Raw genomic sequence first — 18,079 nt, 5'->3', positions numbered from 1 at the left:
CACTGGCTGGCATTTCAGTTTCTTTCTGTTTGGAATATCATGCATTGGCAAGTAATATTTCTATGTTTGCATTTGAACAAATGAAAGGTTGTCATTGCAAAGGCTACATACTCTTATTTATATACATGTTTTTATATCTTATTTGGCTAGCAAGCCAAAATAGCTCACAAAGTTAGTTGGGTTGCTAACAGTTAGCTAAGTATCAGCTAGCTTTGTTCACCTCCGTGACTAATCCACTCATCGCAGTAATTACATTTTCGGGATATCGGGTTGTCGGACAAATAGACAATTGGGAATTGAAACAATGGCATGGCACTGGTGGAGGTTTTGATCTAAGGGAACATAGGGCTGAGGAAACACAAGGCTGAAGGAACATAGGGCTGGGGATACATAAGGTTTAAGGAACATAGGGCTGAGGATACATAAGGTTTAAGGAACATAGGGCTGAGGATACATAAGGTTTAAGGAACATAGGGCTGAGGATACATAAGGTTTAGGGAACACAAGGCTGAAGGAACATAGGGCTGAGGATACATAAGGTTTAGGGAACACAAGGCTGAAGGAACATAGGGCTGAGGATACATATACTCAAATGAATGTGACGTGGTTATATGACAGATTCAGAACAACACAACAGCAGCAAACAACAAACCCAGCTGCTAAATGACAGCTACAGTAGCTTGTAAAATAAAGATAATACGGGACCATGAATTTGATGAATTTAAGACATACAAATACAAAAGCTGGAACATAAATCTGACATTTGGAAAGAAAAGTACCCTGAAATAAAATTTAAAAGTAGTCAGTAAAAATAAAAATCTATTTATTTATTTATTCAACTATATATTGACATATATATATTTACATGTATTTTTACATGTATTACCCAATTTATTTATTTCATAGCCATACTTTTTTCGTTTAATAGGCATATTTATTTATTTAAAATTGAATAAATTGGCATTCACACATATCCACTCCAATATAACTAACTTGGAAATTAACTCTGATCACTGATTACTCTTGATGCTGATTATTGCAGGTTTATTCTGACCCCAATATTTTCACATTGCTGACACTGCGTTGTGATATTAACACACCCAGGACAGTCAGGAAAATGCACGAAGTCTCACATCACATCAGATACTTCTTTCTCTCACTTTAATCTGTTTGCAGTCATGCGTTCATCTTCTCATTGTCTTTAAATGTGCAGGAGCAGAATGACGCTCCTCCAACTTCATGGCCAGTTGGCATCGAGTCGATTCCCACTCCAGCTCAACGCTTTGTGTGTTTTCGCTCTCTTTCTCCGCGGGAACTCTGAGCATCTGCACACATGTGGATGTGGTTCACTGCACTTATTCAAACTCATTTGAATTGAAGTCATTCAATTTCATTTGAATATATTTGTTTTTTTAAATTAATTCACTTTCACATTTTGAGGAGAGGAAGCCTTTAAAATGTATTATAAAACAGCTCACACACACACAGACACACACACACACACACCAGCATTGTTGTCTCCCCTCAGTCAGTCCTGCTTACAGAGAAACCGGTGTAATTATCAGGTTTTACAGCTTTGATTACCACCGGCCAGGACTTGAGGCTGTGATATTAGTACATCTATTCCCTTCCTCTCCTCTTTTACTCGCGCTATGGGTCTCCTCTATCAATCTTGCTTGGGCCTTAAGTGTGGGCACATGGCTGCTGTGAAGCTAAATCAACTAAAAGACCGGCCATTCTCACTCCTTACATTAGCGTGCCTGGGCTGAAAATGTACGCTCGACAGAGGCAGCAGATATTGGGATTGTCACTGCCCAACATGTCAATGCTAGCCCACTGACCAATCACGTACTTGTAGGCCAGTTGGAAGGCTCTGACATGTCAAAGACTATGCCCAACATGTCAAACTAAAGATCTGATTGGTTGAAGACTATGACAATCAACAATATCGTCCCCATTCACTTAAACTGCAAAGGGATTCACTTGTAATTCTAAAGGCCTCGGGCCTCTGTTCTTACCTAGAGACACAGAGGTGAAATCTGATTGGATAAAAGCTCTACTTAAAACAAGCTGCACTGGAAGCAGAGCAACTGAGGAAGACAGTAATGAGCAATGAGGTAATAAGCTAATGGGAAAGATCATTTAGAATACGTGGTGTATTTATGAAAAATAATTACATTATAAAATAGCTATAACTTTGTGATTCTGTCTAGGCCAGCAGAGAAGGCTTTGCAGGCCCTGATGGCCCACCACTGCATAACAAACATACCTATTTCAACCCCAACCATGATATCTTACTATCTACCTAACCAAGTAGTTTTGTCGGTAAAGTGTTGTGAAAAAATGTGTAGCTGTCTTTCACACTTAGAGCAGGTTTAAGAATGAAACAGAAGCTCTCAGAGGCGTATAGTTAAATCAAAGCAATAGATTTATTTATCAACAGAGTTATTCAGCCCAGCTATCAAACAAGCTTGGGTGCTAATGGATGAACTTCGCAGAGATTCACCATGAGACACGCTTGAACACATCAGCGTGAATCTTAATATAGGGGGTCCGCCCCTTGATACACATTGGCCAAAGTCAAAGATGCAGGCGTGGCACGTTTGTACGTTATGGCGCCTGGATGGAGGCCGTGAATGTCCATTCACCTTGGCCCCTCCCAATAGGCGTTGGTTTCCATCAGTGTGAGTGAGGTGTTGCATGCGAGAGGACCTACAGAAAGAGTGTGGGAAGAAGCCGGGCTCAGCTGGGGCGTTGGCCCTCGCTTGAATCTCACTGTCTTATCTATCTGAAGATGGCTGCCTGTTCCTTGTGACGCAGTTAAATAAGTAACCTTCCTCCTGCTTCTCTCTGGCCTTAGTGTATGCTGTGAGCACTGTATAAGTGGTTAATAGAGCTGCATAAGCTAATTGTTATTAAAACTACAAATATGCTAGTGATTAATTAAACTGTATATAAGTCAATTGCTACTTAAAGCTGTATATAAGCTAATTGCTGATTAAAGCTGTATATAAGCTAGTTTTATCAACAAATGTAAACCTAAAAACTAGTTAATCCAGTGTTGAAATTTTATTTTTAAAAGGGACTGTATGCATATCATGAGGGGAAACTGTATGCTTCCTGTGAACACAGGAGTTTATTTTGAAAAGACACTATGCATGTAAGGAGCAGAAACTTTACACGCCATCCCCAACAAGACTCTAGAGCAGGGGTCTTCAACGTCTTCAACGTTTATATATATATATGTGTTTTATATTAAACTGGGCCTAGTAAACATACCTCTTCATTGTGCATTCAATAATAAGCTATTCAAACAATACAGAGGTTCATATATTCATGTTTTATTGTAAACATGTGCAAGGTACAGTGAGTAGAGTGGCCGTGCCACTGACATGTATAAACATACCTTGTCAGCTGATACCAATGCCAATATCAACATTGTCTGTCAATTGCATGATATTCATGCATACAAGCTATTCAAATTGATGTTTTCATTTTAAACATAAACGTGAGCAGGGCCGTTTCTAGGATTCCAAGAAAGGGGGGGCTTAGCCCCAAGGGGAGTGGCATGTTTGCGCGCATAATGCGTGGCAATTGTTTTTGGGGCCCATTTGGGGCTGTGGATATCCATTGTTTCAGACAGTTCATAGATTGGTTCAATCAGAAAGAGTGTAATTTTGCTCTGTAGTTTTGCTTGCATTCACTATATGATAACACAAGATACAGAATTTGAGGGTCATAGTGAAATTTGACAACACAAATATGAACTTTTCTCAAATAAAGAGAGAAATAATTTTCCTGCTTGTAAAGGAAAGACGGATAAACTAGCTATCATATCCGCATCACTCCAAAATCCTAATTCTTAAAGGGACCACACACAATGGATGGAGAATGGACCTGACAGTGTCAACTTTATATCGTTAAGTATGATGATATGCTGTTCTATAAACCAGAACGCACGCACATATGTAGCATGTTAGAGTTATAAATAACTTGTCCATGTGAGAAACAATAGTTTAATTTAATGACATCACCAAAAAAAAATATATATATATGTATATTTTTTTTAGAGCCAAATAATGGCAAATAATTTGGGGGGGGGGGGGGGCTGAAGAACATTTTCGGGGGGCTAACAATAAGAATATTCTTCAACAATATTCTTTTCCTTCTTTAAATGTCGTTTTCAAAGCCACACAGGAGCCGGTTTCAGGAGATCTGCCATATTTTCAAGCTGGATATCTGTAAATAAAACAAGTACTAAAAAACATATTGACTTTTAGACCAGTTTTGAACCTCTTCACCGGAGACCATAGACGTCTTTTAAACGTGTTTTGAATGGAACGATGCTGACCTGGATATTACACAGTATACTCTATTTTATAACGTTGGGCTACAGGGACAGTCCACAAAGAAAGTGTCTCCAACATTAACTAACACACATGTCTAAGTTTGTTATCGCTCCAAGCTAACATGCTAACACTAGCTAGCAGCCTCGCCCGCATGATGATCATAACATGATATTAATGGTATGGTAATGATATTTCGGTTTGCAATATTGGAATAAAGTAGTTCAACTACTTACAGAGTACGTCGTTAGCGTGAAGCCTCGTTTATTCCGTCAGCTCGTTCACTTCGCTCATGAACTCAGTAAGCTCTAGCTAGCTAGCTCAAATAGTGCCGTGTTTCCAGCCATCGCCTCTACCTTAAAAAAATGCACAGAGTCTGTGCGCATGCGTATTCCAGAAGTAAACACAGAGTTGTATTTTAGTGAACATATACAGACATAATGTGCTCTGCTCTCATTATGATGTCCTGGGAGCTTCTTGTGGACAGCACACAGTCTATAGTTCCATATTTACGACGTTTTATATGAGACATTGAATGCGTTGAAAACACGTATTCGTGTAGACCACATATGAAGGGACAGCGTAATATGATTTTGGAGAAATACGTTTAAAGTAACCAAAATCGCGTCTCTTTCAACCTACAACTGAACAAACCATCAATATTTTAAAACAAATTGGTGTTTTGTGACACGTTGATATTGTAACTGTAATTTAGCCGGTTCAAAAGACGGTTAAAATACGTCTAAGACGTTCAGACCCCATATCAACGCTTTTTCAACCAGCAATCAACGTTGAAATCCGGGTTAGTGCTCACTGGGTTACCAAACCTTTGGAAGGTGACGGTGTGGATTGTGCCCAGTGTTTCTGTCTTCATTGTCAGGGATTTTTCGTTAGTAAAGACCCATAAACTCCAGGTCACACTCAGGAACATTTCTCGTAAGGCAGGTCTACCTCCGTAAATTGTCTTCTTGGAAGAAAAACAAACATTTATAAACTAGGCCTACTGAAAACGAAACAATGCAAACATAGCAGCAACAAATATAATGAAACTACAAAACAGGAAGACCACTTGTATGCTGTGTAACATAATTGTACAGTTAGCAGGTTTTAACAGAGGACAGCACCCTGCTAATCAAATCCACTGCTGAGGCAAGTGAAGCCTACCATGAGAGGGGTCTCCTGGACCTGCATAACGCAGGACCATCCAGGGCTCAAACTCAACACTCCCCCCCCCCCCCCCCCCCCCACACACACACACACAGTCTCCAAGGACAAGAATGAACTATATTGTTATCTATTTTATAAGGAGGTCCCGTGGCTGTGCAAATTATGACTTGTTTTAGAAGAAAAGGCGGAAGCAGCTTAAAATTGGCTGTGATGCACACCAGCTAAAATGTCAAGGGCACCAGATTGGTCACACTACTTGGCCTACAATATGTGTTAGCATATTGAACCTATATATTCTGACATGAGACTGGACAACAGTTGAATCAACAGCAGAACATGTTCATTTTCCATCTGGATTAGATTATGTCTCTCTGGTGGTGTGTCTGCTCCTCCCCTCTGTCTGTATCTGTCACAAGGCTACTCAGTGATATTTGCAGAGCTGTCCTGCACACCAACCTTTGTTTCCAGTAAACTCAGAATCTATTTATAGACCGTGTGTGAGTGAAAAAGTGAGGGAGAGTGTTTGTGGAAGTTATTGGAGACAGAGAGTTAACCTGCAGCACTTGAAGTACATTTTGACTATCATTGGCTATCCTGATAAGGACTGATAATACAGGATTATGATTTGCGCGGCAAAGGTCATCTGGCAGTAATGTTTGTCTGGGTCACAGTAAGTAAGGTAAGGCATCCCGATGGCTCGTTATATTGGCTTTAAACTGCAAAACTCACACATATTCTCACAACAGGTATATTTAGGAGGTAATGTCATGATATATATTTGTTATATATTTCATAACAATCTTTGCTACAAGGTAGGTGATACTGTATTAGGTGATATTTTGTTTCAAATTTTGATGTGGTTCTACTGCACTGCTCAGCAATCAGTGGCCAAACTGTACTGTATAACGTTTTCTGTGGACCAGGTTTGTCTGTGTTTGATGGTGGAGAGCATTTATAACAAAGAGCAGCATTACTATAGGTTTACCATTGAAGTAAAATATGCAACCTCAGGTCATTATCGGACCTGGTCAAAGCATAAATTAGGTGTACAAACATCTAATGGCACTGGGCTTTTTTATGATTTTCTGCTTGCTCTGTTAAATCCAACTTTGTGGTCTCATAACACTTTGTTAGCTTGAAGTTCAAGTTTTATCCCCAGTGCTCTTAGTCTTTGTTTTGTCAATCTAGTTGTGGCCTTTTGATTTCAGGAATGTTAACTTGTTAATTCTGTTTCTAAAATACAAATGATCAGAACCTAAATAATATGCTAATAAGTGTAATGTAATGTAATAAGTCTAACTAAAGGTTCCAGCAACATTTGTGTGTATGTGGAGGTGAGTAAGTTGCAAAGGTCAAGTCTCTTAACATGTATAGTCCTACATCCTTTGGGGTTAAGCGTCTTGTCCAAGGACACATCGACATGGACTAGCGGAGCCGGGGATCAAACCGTCGATCCTCTGATTAAAGGACAACCCTGCTCAGTGGTACTGCCCACTTAAATGAACTAACTCAGACTGCTGAATACTAGCACAGGAGTAGACTTTTCTCATCCACACTGAAAGTTAAAATTGGGACATAGCATCTTTACCACACCACATAGTGCAATTTATTTGTTAAGGGATGCTGTACAAAACTTCATCATTCCACCATACACACCTACTAATAATATTATTGTGGGTGTCATAATATTATCTCTGATACGTACACATGACCCAATTCATCAATCAGGAAATCTATCAACTTGTCTTCTTTTATCCTTAAATTACTGTAAATGACACTGAATTTCAGTGTCTCCACAGTGGCTGTCATCCAGCCTTTTGTTGAAAATGAGTGAGCGACAATACACGTTGGAGTTCAATTATTTTTGTCCAGCCAGGCAGCAGGATGTGCAGTCAATGTTTTTGTTTAGGCAGACATTTTTAGAAGCCATAAGAGACAAAACAATGTGTACAACGTCATTAGAGGGGAATATGGGATGGGTTGACCCTCTAACACAAGCACAGAGCAACATTGTGGACACACACACACACACACACGCACACAAATTCAACCTTGTACTTCTATCTGTGTGAGGACACTACCCTAACCCAAACCTAAACCTCATTCTGACCTAAACCTGAAAACCAAGTCTGAACCCTCAAACAGGCTCTGTCCCTCAATGAAGACTGACCAAAATGTCTTCACTTTCCAAAAATGTCCTCACTCTGAAGGTCTAACACTTGTACAGCTATCTTTGTCCTCACAAAGATAGCTGTACAAGCACACACACACATTCACACACACGCATTTCCTCCACCCTACTCGTGAAGATGTAGAAAATGACACTCAAAAAAGATTTTTTTTAAATGTAAGTACGTGGTCCACTGGAAACTTGACTTACAAAGTCACCGTGAATGTTGTTGGGATTTCAGACAGGAAGACACACAGAAACAAACAGAAATGTGCGCACAAGCATATTGTGATACATTTCCTGCTCTGCTCTTTTCCACTTTACCTTGTGTGGTCCCTATATTTAGCTCAGTCCAGGGAAACCAACCAACACAGGCAGGAAAACTATGTTGGGAAAGAATTGAAGGAAGTCTAGTGGCCATTCAGACAAACAACTCAGACACTGGGATCAGTGGTGGCTGAATACGCAGCAGTAGGCCTACTCTAAATGGCTGAGACAAACAAAGGGCTTTGGAATGATAGAGGACCATCTGAAGAAAGTTAGGAGACACCAGGATAGCTATGCTGGGTGCAGTGGCAGCCTTTTGGATTTGGGTTTTGATGTGGATTTAAACAGACAAAAGGTGGATCTACACATGAACATGTTTAAAAGGATCCATTTGGTCTGCTATTAGATCTTGGCTGGTTGAAAGTCTCAGTTGAGGTAAGTTACATACATGGTTGCCAAAATGTTTGAATGGAAACCTGCATCAACATGTAAAATCTTGTTTGTCTTGTTACTGATCTGCCAGATATTCAGTGGGATACTTGTCTCAGTCATAGTTGTGTGTGTTTTATTGTCTTGTGGTACTTGACATAGTACTGATTCTAGTCTTTGTCCTTAATTGGTACGGTAGTTCAAACTGCTACTTGCACTGGACATGGCGGTATGTATAGAATATTGTATGATAGCCGGTGACCATGAATACAATCAATGTTCCTCAGATGACGAGAACAATGGAGTGAAGCCACAAAACAAACCTACGGACATCCATTGGACAATACACTTATTGTCAAATGTTTACTACACACTGCGGGTTCTTTCTGGTTTTACTATTAGTTCATTGTAGTATCAGTACATGAAACTGATGAACAAATATTACTGGGCCCACTATGAAAAATTGCAGATGAACATTTAATATCCAGGAATTCACACACAATAGACAGTGTAACAATTTGGTCTCAATTTAGCACATTGACCACCCATTATGAGATTCTTTGTCTGAGGCTACTTAGGCTAGGTGCCAGAACTATACACACACACTCGAGAGGCAGTTAATGACGTGTATTTGCAGCACATGACAAGATGCAGTGTGTTTGCTGTTACACACGTCTCCTCAAAAATCATTTTCAATTGAATGTATATGTAATCTGTAACTTTATTTATTTTGTCTTTATTTAATTATGATAATGTATAAAGTTAAAATTAATAACACAAACAACACACAATTAGTTGAATGCAGAAAGGCAGTTGTCCAAAACAAAATATTCCTACAACTGCAACAATGACTTTGAAAGATGAGAGTAAAGACTCCTGTCTTCTGACTCACATGCACAAAGAGCCAACCAAAGACAAAGGCACGCTTTAATATGTCTGCAACTTTATCTGTGCGTGCACATATCTCAGATTAAGTGGAATGAAGTAGCATGTAATGTGAAAGCCTTGACAAAAATCAAGGCTTGAATCTTGACATTTTCGGCCAGTTTGATCCAGTTTGGATGTTTTTTTGGAAGCTTGTCTCCTCTTTTTCTCTTTCCTCTGCCCTCTCTCTCCTCCCCCCCCTCACCTCTCCTAATTCCTTTTCTATCAATTTTCATCACCAAAATGCAAACATCAAGACGCAAAGCCTTTATACAGTCTGACTGGGTCTTACCAGTGGTGGGCCGTCAAAGCCTTCTGTGCTGGCCTAAACAGAATCACAAAGTTATCACTATTTTATAATTTTATAATTTTTCACAACAACACTACATGTATTCTAATTTTTTCCCATTATCTTATTATCTCATTGCACAGCTCCTGTCTTCCTCAGTTGCTCTGCTTCCAGCCTGCAGCGCTGCTTCCAGTGCAGCTTGTTTTAAAGAGAGATTTTATCCAATCAGATTCAGCCCCTATGTCTCTATGTAAGGAGAGAGGCCCGATGCCCGCTAGGTAGACTTTGCAGATTAAAGTAAATGGGGACGATATTGTTGATTGTCATAGTCTTCAACCAATCAGATCTTTAGTTTGACATGCTGGGTGTATTCTTTGACTTGCCAGTGGTACTCAGGTAGCCTGCTAAGTACGTCAGCATTAACGTGCGCCGTGATTGGTCAGTGGGCCAGCGTGAGTTTTGTCAAACAGAAAGCTATCTAGCAGATCTTAGTGTTCAGGTTGAAACATATGTAAGACAGGTTATGACATTTTTAGCGTTTTGCTTGGTGTAGATTCTTTCTTTTTTTCTCCAGAGGACACGTTGGCCCTGCTTTCCCTTTCTGAGCCATTGGATGGTTTGCCAGAACCTCCTTGAGGCCAACCGAAAATCCTTCTCCATGCCCTCCCCGAATTCCTCCCATGCTCGAGTTTTAGCATCCGCGACCTGTAGCTGCAGCCCTTCTGGCCTGCTGGTACCTCTCAGCTGCTTCAGCAGACCCCTGAGCCAACCAGGCCCGAAAGGCCTCCTTCTTCAGCTTGACGGCTTCCCTCACCTCTGGTGTCAACCACCGGGCTCTCGGGTTGCCACCACGACAGGCACCAATGACCTTCCAACCACAACTCCTAATGGCCTAATCCACAATAGAGGCTTTGAACATGGTCCACTCGGATTCCATGTCCCCAACCTCCCTCGGGATGTGTGAGAAGTTCTTCCCGAGGTGGAAGTTAAAGACCTCCCGGACAGGGTCCTCCGCCAGATGTTCCCAGTTCACCCTCACTACACGTTTGGGCTTGCCAGGTCTTTCCAGCCGGCTCCCCCGCCATCTGATCCAACTCACCACCAGGTGGTGATCAGTTGACAGCTCTGCTCCTCACTTCACCCGAGTGTCCAAAACATACGGCCGCAGATCAGATGATACGATTACAAAGTCGATCATAGATCTCCGGCCTAAGGTGTTCTGGTACCAGGAACACGTATGAGCCACCTTATGTTCAAAAATGGTGTTATGGCCAAACCATGGCCAGCACAGAAGTCCAATAGCGAGACACCACACGTCACCACACGTCAGATTCAAACATCTGGAAATCATAATTAACAGTTTAATATAATACTTCAGTTTATATTAATCGTCGGGGACGATTGTGGCAATCAGAGGATCAATCAGAGGATCAGCTCCGGCTACGCTAATTGATGTGTCCTTGAGCAAGACACTTAACCCCAAAAATTGCTCCCGTAGCTGTGTATGAATGTGATAGAATCTGAATTTTAAGTCGCTTTGAATAAAAGCGTCTACTAAATGACTGTAATGTAATATAATGGATTTGGAAATGGACAAAAATACTTCACAAATAGCCAACAACCCCCACATTGACCCCTTATCTTACAGGCAGACTATCATCCTGTGTTTCCACATACAGTTTCCTGTTTGTTTTCAAGGTCCCTGATTGGGTTCTAAAGTTAAATGCAGTAGATGCAGCTGTTTATGTTTGCAGTTTTATTTAAGTATAAATGTTAGTTCAAATTTGCAATAATCAATAGGGGAAAATGTCTTTTGATTGCTTTGTAAATATGGTGAGGCTGTCCACTTATCCCGTCCTTTCGGTCAAGTTTTTTTGTTAGTTATTTTCATTATAAATGTGAACGTCATGTTACGTGTTCTCAGATGAAGAGGAAGCAATTGGATATCAGTTGGCTCATTGGCTCAGTGTTCTTTGAGAGGGACGAGTGGACGTAGAACAGATCAAAAGCTTTTGGTAACAGAGTCCTAAAGAAAAAGTGAACACAGGCGCTTCCTTATTTAGTGGGAGCAAATTGGTGTCTTGGTGCATCTTTATTTTTGTGAGACTAAAAACAAACTGAAGCGTTGACACTTAGACTCAAGAAATAAAGTGAAGCTGTGTGCTCCAGTTTCATTTGGCTTATGTGTTCTCACTCTACAGAATGTCAAGTGGCTCTGCAAAGGGATTCAAAAGGGTGCAGTACACACTGAACCATCATTAATGTGCAAATTAATTTGTATCACAGATCTGACTATCTCCACGTTTAGGAGGCATCTAGTCGAACTGTGTCTACTGTTTGAGTATGACTGATTTATTGCTCTGAGTTTGTTCCAAAATTATGTCCACACATTCTGAAATAAACCCAGAGTTACTTACGGCATGCATGTGCATGTCCAAGGATCAAATTGATCTGGCACGTCAGATGTACCTAGCTGTTTGTGGCTTCACTTTCTGCACTTTCAATGTCACACACAGACCCTCAGTAAATGACTGGCCACATGCCTTGTCAGACGATAAAGTGCATACACACAAATGCAGATGCACACAAATAAAAAGCGAGCAAGTAATGTATGTTGTAAGACTTTTTCAGAATGCTAGAATATCATTTTTTTTCCCATGATTTCAAAATACAGTAATCAATGTTTTTCTATGAATAAATTGTATATATTGGTTCTATGGTCCACAGCTTAGACAAACCTCTAAAAACTCACTGTACACGCTGCTCAGCAGCAAACAGCAGACAGACACAGTTGGAGAATAGCTACATTATAGCAGCTAAAGATAAAGACATATTTGTTTAACAGGTACAACAGGAAACAAAGGTTTTTACTTTTGATTTTAACAAAAATAATGTTCAATGTTCAACTTTCAATGTTATTTAATACAAAAATCAAAAATGTCAACACAAACTACATTTATTAGCCAAGTGAGTTATGCACTCACTGAAGACATATGAGTGGCGGTGAACACACAAACACACACACACACACACACACACACACACACACACACTCACACACACACAGTCATATACTCAGAGGCCATCTGCTTAAGCCGTTGTACCAGCATTTTCTTCCATACAATGTTGAGACCGTAAAACAACCTCACAGTAGTATTTAATCAGAAACACATATATTGAAGAATATGCAGTTAAAACGTACAGTACAGGACTTACAAAGTTGTTGCCAAATGAATCAGTTTACTCTATTGGGCTCATCAGTCTGCGCTACATGTTAAACCACAACACTAACTGAGAAAAAATATTCAGTCAAACCAAATAGCATTTTCCTCTTTCAGTGATTTTTTATGTTTTATGTTGATCAAATGTAAAAAGTAAGCACAAGGCCATATTAAAGGATGGAGGAGATTATTGGGGTTGAATGGAAACAATACAGTTTCCATTCAACACCAATAATCTCCTCCAAACACATGCAAAATGCGTCCGTTTTTTATCGTTTTAAACACATCTTATTAGAAGCTAATGATTACAATCGTGGATTAACCACACTAACTAACCAGGCTTTGGAAGTTATGCACTCACTGAAGACATATGAGTGGCGGTGAACACACAAACACACACACACACACACACACCCACACACACACAGTCATATACTCAGAGGCCATCTGTTTAAGCCGTTGTACCAGCTGTCTGAACCCAAGGTCGATGTAACATCTGTCTCCAGCAGCAGACTACACATGACTCCAACCTATCTAGTCTGCTCTGAACATCATATTCATTCCTAACGCACTCCGTGTTCACAGGCTCTGCCCGCATTTGCATCCCTGTGAGAACAACACAGCATTTTAGATTTTCCTTCTATAAGCAACTAGATTACATAATGGATCAGTTAGAAACGTGAATCAGGGTTTTGGTTACAAAAAGGAGTGCCGTCAGTTGTGCACTTTTAAAGGCTTCTACAACTATTCGTGCAATTACAATGAAATCACTTTGATGTATTTTACATTGTTTACATGTGCTTGCTTAAAAACACACTTTTGCTTTACCACTTGCTTTGAACTTCTAAAGACATTGTATTTGTACGTTCGCATCATTGTCTTTTTATCGGCTAAAGTTGTATAATGTTACATTTTTTTTAATTAAAAGGAGGAAATCTGCTTTCTTAAATTTCGATGAAAAATGTAATGCAGATAAGTCAGATATTAAAGTTGCACGAATCAATATGTATTGGAATAAACTACTATGTGTGATGTGTTGCTATAGAGCAATGAACACAGAGAATTAACAGGTTTGGGGTACTTAATAATTTACTGCAGGTACAGTGAGTTACTTTGGAACAAACAGGTACCGTTTTTGTTGTAAGAAACGTACTGTAGGTCTCACTAGATGTGTATGTTGTAAAGTAGGCCTACATGGGGTAGGTTCAGGACAGGTTTATGATGTTACACAGGATGCTGTTCATTTTGTAATGTACAGGAAGTAGCAAGGTTTTTTTTACAGTAAATACAGCAAAACTGAAAATCTCTTACGGATGTATAAACAATGTGTGCGCACAAAAAACCTGCTTACCCTTTTCTCACACATAGCCTGTGAGATATATAGGAAGGGTGTGCTCACCTTGTGCATACTTCAGACCAGAGTACAAACTTTTATTTGAAATACCTGTGAAAGACATGATTAGGAGACCTAGGACCTTGTTTTATTTATTGCAGGCTATGCAGAGATCTGTAAAATGTAAATCAAAGGTGCATTATCAAAGGTGTATAAAATTTATTTAATTTAGTTATTATTTATTATCATTCTTTTTTATTTACATTTGAGCATAATTTGCCTGTTAATGATCATTTAGTTGTATCCTTTTCTTAAATGCGTCTTGGACTTCGACATCGATGACTTTGTATGCTATAGTGCCTATAATCCCTTCCCTCAAATATGTATATACAAATACATACAAATTGACGATATATGCATATAGAAATTGGCTGTGATTCGGTTTTTAGGAGCATATTTCTCACTTCAGTTTTACTTTAATCAACAACAATGTTCTTTTCAAACTGTGCAAGTTAGGATTTAGACATGGAGCGATAGTTAAGATTAAGGCGAGGGTAACGTGTAATCAGAGGAAGGTTCTCACAAATGTAATAAACCTGATGTTTGTGTGTGTGTGTGTGCGTGTTGTTTTGTGTGTGTGTGTGTGTGTGTGTGTGTGTGTAGGTGTGTGTGTGTGTGTGTGTGTGGGTAAGGTCACATGGCAGGACTGCTGCTGCTCCAGGCTGCTGTGTTTACCAACACGAGGAGGAGGAGGTCATACTGTAGCGTAGTATAAGCTCCGCCGTGGGAGTCTCTCTACTTGACAGCCAGTAGCAGACTGCAGCATCCAGCAGCAGTGACAGATATCTCAGAGAAGGGACTGATCTTTTGGCTGGATGGTTACTGTTATGCTGCTGTTCAGGGGGTAAGTTTTGACTACTTGCGAAATCCAGATTGATATGATATTTACAACCGATAGTTTCTGCAACATTTAAGGGCTGGTTTTTGCCTTCCAAAATTGGATGGACAGTTTTAGCAAGTAGGTTTTCAGCTAAGGCTTCATTTTCTATGGTTCAGGCTGTCACTGTTGGGTTGAAACAGCTTTGTTTATAAGTACAAGTCAGGATGGCCTTGAGTCTCTGTCTTACTATGTTGTATTGGTATTTTGTGAAAATATCTCAATGTTTTTTAAGAGATGTATTGTGTGTATGCAGGTGTAAGTTTTTGCATTTGTATTATACTTTCTGTCTGAATGTAAGTCTGTGTGTGCACCTACATAAAACACACAATGACGCATCTGCAAACCAGAGGCAGACACACAGTGACCCATTGTGGAGGCAGAAAAGCACAAGTCATGCTAAAGGGCACAGCTGACTGTAACATGTAGAGCTGAGCTGTGAAATCAAAAGGAAGAAAAACATAAGAATGTGTCAGTGTGTGTATCCCGTAGCAATTGACATATAACACTATTTTACGCACCATGAAAGCAGCGTGATGTCCACACAGACAAAATAAAAGAGAACACTTTCAAAGTTTCAGAATGGCCTGTTTGTTGTTTCTGAGGCATTTATGCGTCACACTGTCAGTAGTAAGCAGCATGAAGTGACTCATTTGATATTTATTAATACATTTGCTTAATATTTGATGTGTGCTTTGACTTAAACAGTGACATTTAAATCACACTCACTTCAGAGGGTCCAACACCAAGCACAGTTAAAATTGAGTCAAGATCAAGACCAACAAATTAGTCCTCTTCCAAGTACAAGCTTGAACAACGAGTATATTTATGCAAGAAATGTCAAGGTGCACATTCTGGGGTAGTGTCTGGGACCCACAATGGAGAGATGAAGAATTGAACATTGGTTAAGAAGTGTAGAACTCCTACCGAACAAAGTCTGTGTGCGTGCTGCACATTGCTACTAGCACTATTGGAATATACAGCATCTCATCAAGAGAAATGTCTCTGCAGTAGAGCAAAGGCAAACAGGGTCAAATATACTTTGTCCTTCTGATGTACACAATTGATCCGGTTATACCTGTCACTATGCGCAAAGTCTTTTGCGCTTTGTTATTTAGCATTAAAGTAGAAATATGTTTGTATAAAGAATATATAATTGCATGTTTAAAAGGAGGATGCAATGGGCAGCACATTTTGTGTCACTAGCTTCAAATAATTTTTTCTTTTGTCTTTCATGGGTCAGACTGGAGAGACAAGGGTCACAAGGGGTTACCCAATCAGAAGTGTAAAATGTAATATATCACTCTTAAAACTGGGATTCGATACTAAACACTGAACAGGGTGTTTATTATATATATATATATATATATATATATATATATATATATATATATATATATATATATATATATATATATATATAAATATATAACTAATATATTATAGGGTGTCTTATATTTTTATCTTATGTCTTTATTTCTGACACATACTATAAAATGTAATGTAATATTTTCAGGATGTATCCTATACACCATAAACTTCTACAGCAAATGTAATGGAAATCATGTTTGAGGGACCATGACCGTTATTTTCCATGACAAGTGGAAATTTGTGCTCGAATAGTGAATGATTACCAAAATCATTGGAATCACCCTCTTCTCGCAAATTTCCTGTCAATCTAACCAGTTATGATATGACAACACAAAGCCATTAGCCAAATTATTGGCTGTTAGCCATATTTTAAACCATCTGTTCCCAACTTTTTGTTATTTTATTATTTGTTCTTAGGGTATCACACTGGTGTGGATCTGTAAATAGATTTGGCACAGATGGGTTTGACAAGTGCTTGAATGTCTCGACAACTTCTGTTGTTGTGCAATGGATAATGCACACACAACCTCTGGCCCCTTGTGACCCTGCAAGATAAGCAAGTATAAATAATGGATGGATGGAAAATCTATTTCGAGCTGTCTCTATGCTCTTGAAAACATATTCCAAAAGTTTGCCATACTTTACTGTTGTAAATCAAGGATTTAAAGAGGATGATAAATCCCTCACAGGTGGGCACCTTTCAAGTTTTGTAACTTGGCGCACATCATTACGTGGCTGTCACAAACAGTTCACTGATGAAATCACTATTTACACATTTTACAAAATAGTTTTTATATTTTAATTTGAATAAATAGTTTGTTATATTAGGATATTCAACCTTTGTTTCTTTATAATGCATGTAATACTTGATATTTTTCTTTACAGGGCTTGTAATAAGGCAATAAAGTGGTCCATGATTATGAGATATGAGTTTACAGATAATTACAATCCCTCCTCAGCATTGTGGAGGTTGATTTATGGCTTTTTGCGTGAGTTAAATACGTTACAGTCCCCTAACTTGTTGCCCTGCTTGCACTGGCTAGCAGTAGGCCTTGTAGCTGGTCTGTTGCATTAAAGTTTGACAGAAAAAGTTAAATGCAGGCTGAAATTTAACTGTGGTGTTCTGTCAGGAGCTGCAGTGACTTATAACCAAGTAAGAGTAGAAGAGCTATGAATAAGGAAAGTCCGCTAGCTGCTAGGCTAATTCATGCAATGCATTGCAATGTGTAATGTTTGTTGAGAACATGGTGATTTATGTTGGTAAATGTCAGCTTTGTACTGATTTGTAGTTTTAACCATGAGTGTGGTGGCTGGAACATTTCTGGAGCAAAGCTGTATGAGGTCAGGCGAGGTCAACCAAATTGTCATTTTTGGACCAGCCAAATTATTGTCTGTTAGCCATATTTTATAGACTATATAACTATATATTTCACTTGTTTCATCACTAATAGTGTTCAATACATCCAAATTCAGCAGTTTGGCTTCATTTTGAGAGCCATAAGCCTCTCTGAGTGTGTTTGTGTCTCTGATCCATGGGACTTTCTCGTCTGAATTCCAGTTTCCCTGTGTCTATGGGGACCTAACTCAGCCCATTGGTCGATTTCAGTCAATGAACGCTCCTTCGA

The 18,079-nt window shown here is 39.3% G+C and overlaps 1 protein-coding gene across 1 annotated transcript in view; it reads left to right on the top strand.

The window, feature by feature from the left end:
- The first annotated feature begins 14,923 nt into the window (after nucleotides 1–14,923).
- Nucleotides 14,924–18,079, top strand: part of rasgrp3 (RAS guanyl releasing protein 3 (calcium and DAG-regulated)) — a 44,474-nt gene continuing 41,318 nt past the window's right edge. Inside the window, exon 1 of the mRNA XM_079280023.1 lies at nucleotides 14,924–15,050. The gene's annotated coding sequence lies outside the window, so the exon portion shown is untranslated. The remainder of the gene's footprint in view (nucleotides 15,051–18,079) is intronic.

This window comes from Melanostigma gelatinosum, assembly GCF_949748355.1.
Source record: "Melanostigma gelatinosum genome assembly, chromosome: 12".
Classification (NCBI taxonomy): domain Eukaryota; kingdom Metazoa; phylum Chordata; class Actinopteri; order Perciformes; family Zoarcidae; genus Melanostigma; species Melanostigma gelatinosum.
Note: the sequence above shows the minus strand (reverse complement) of the source record. Positions and strands in the feature narration are given on the sequence as shown.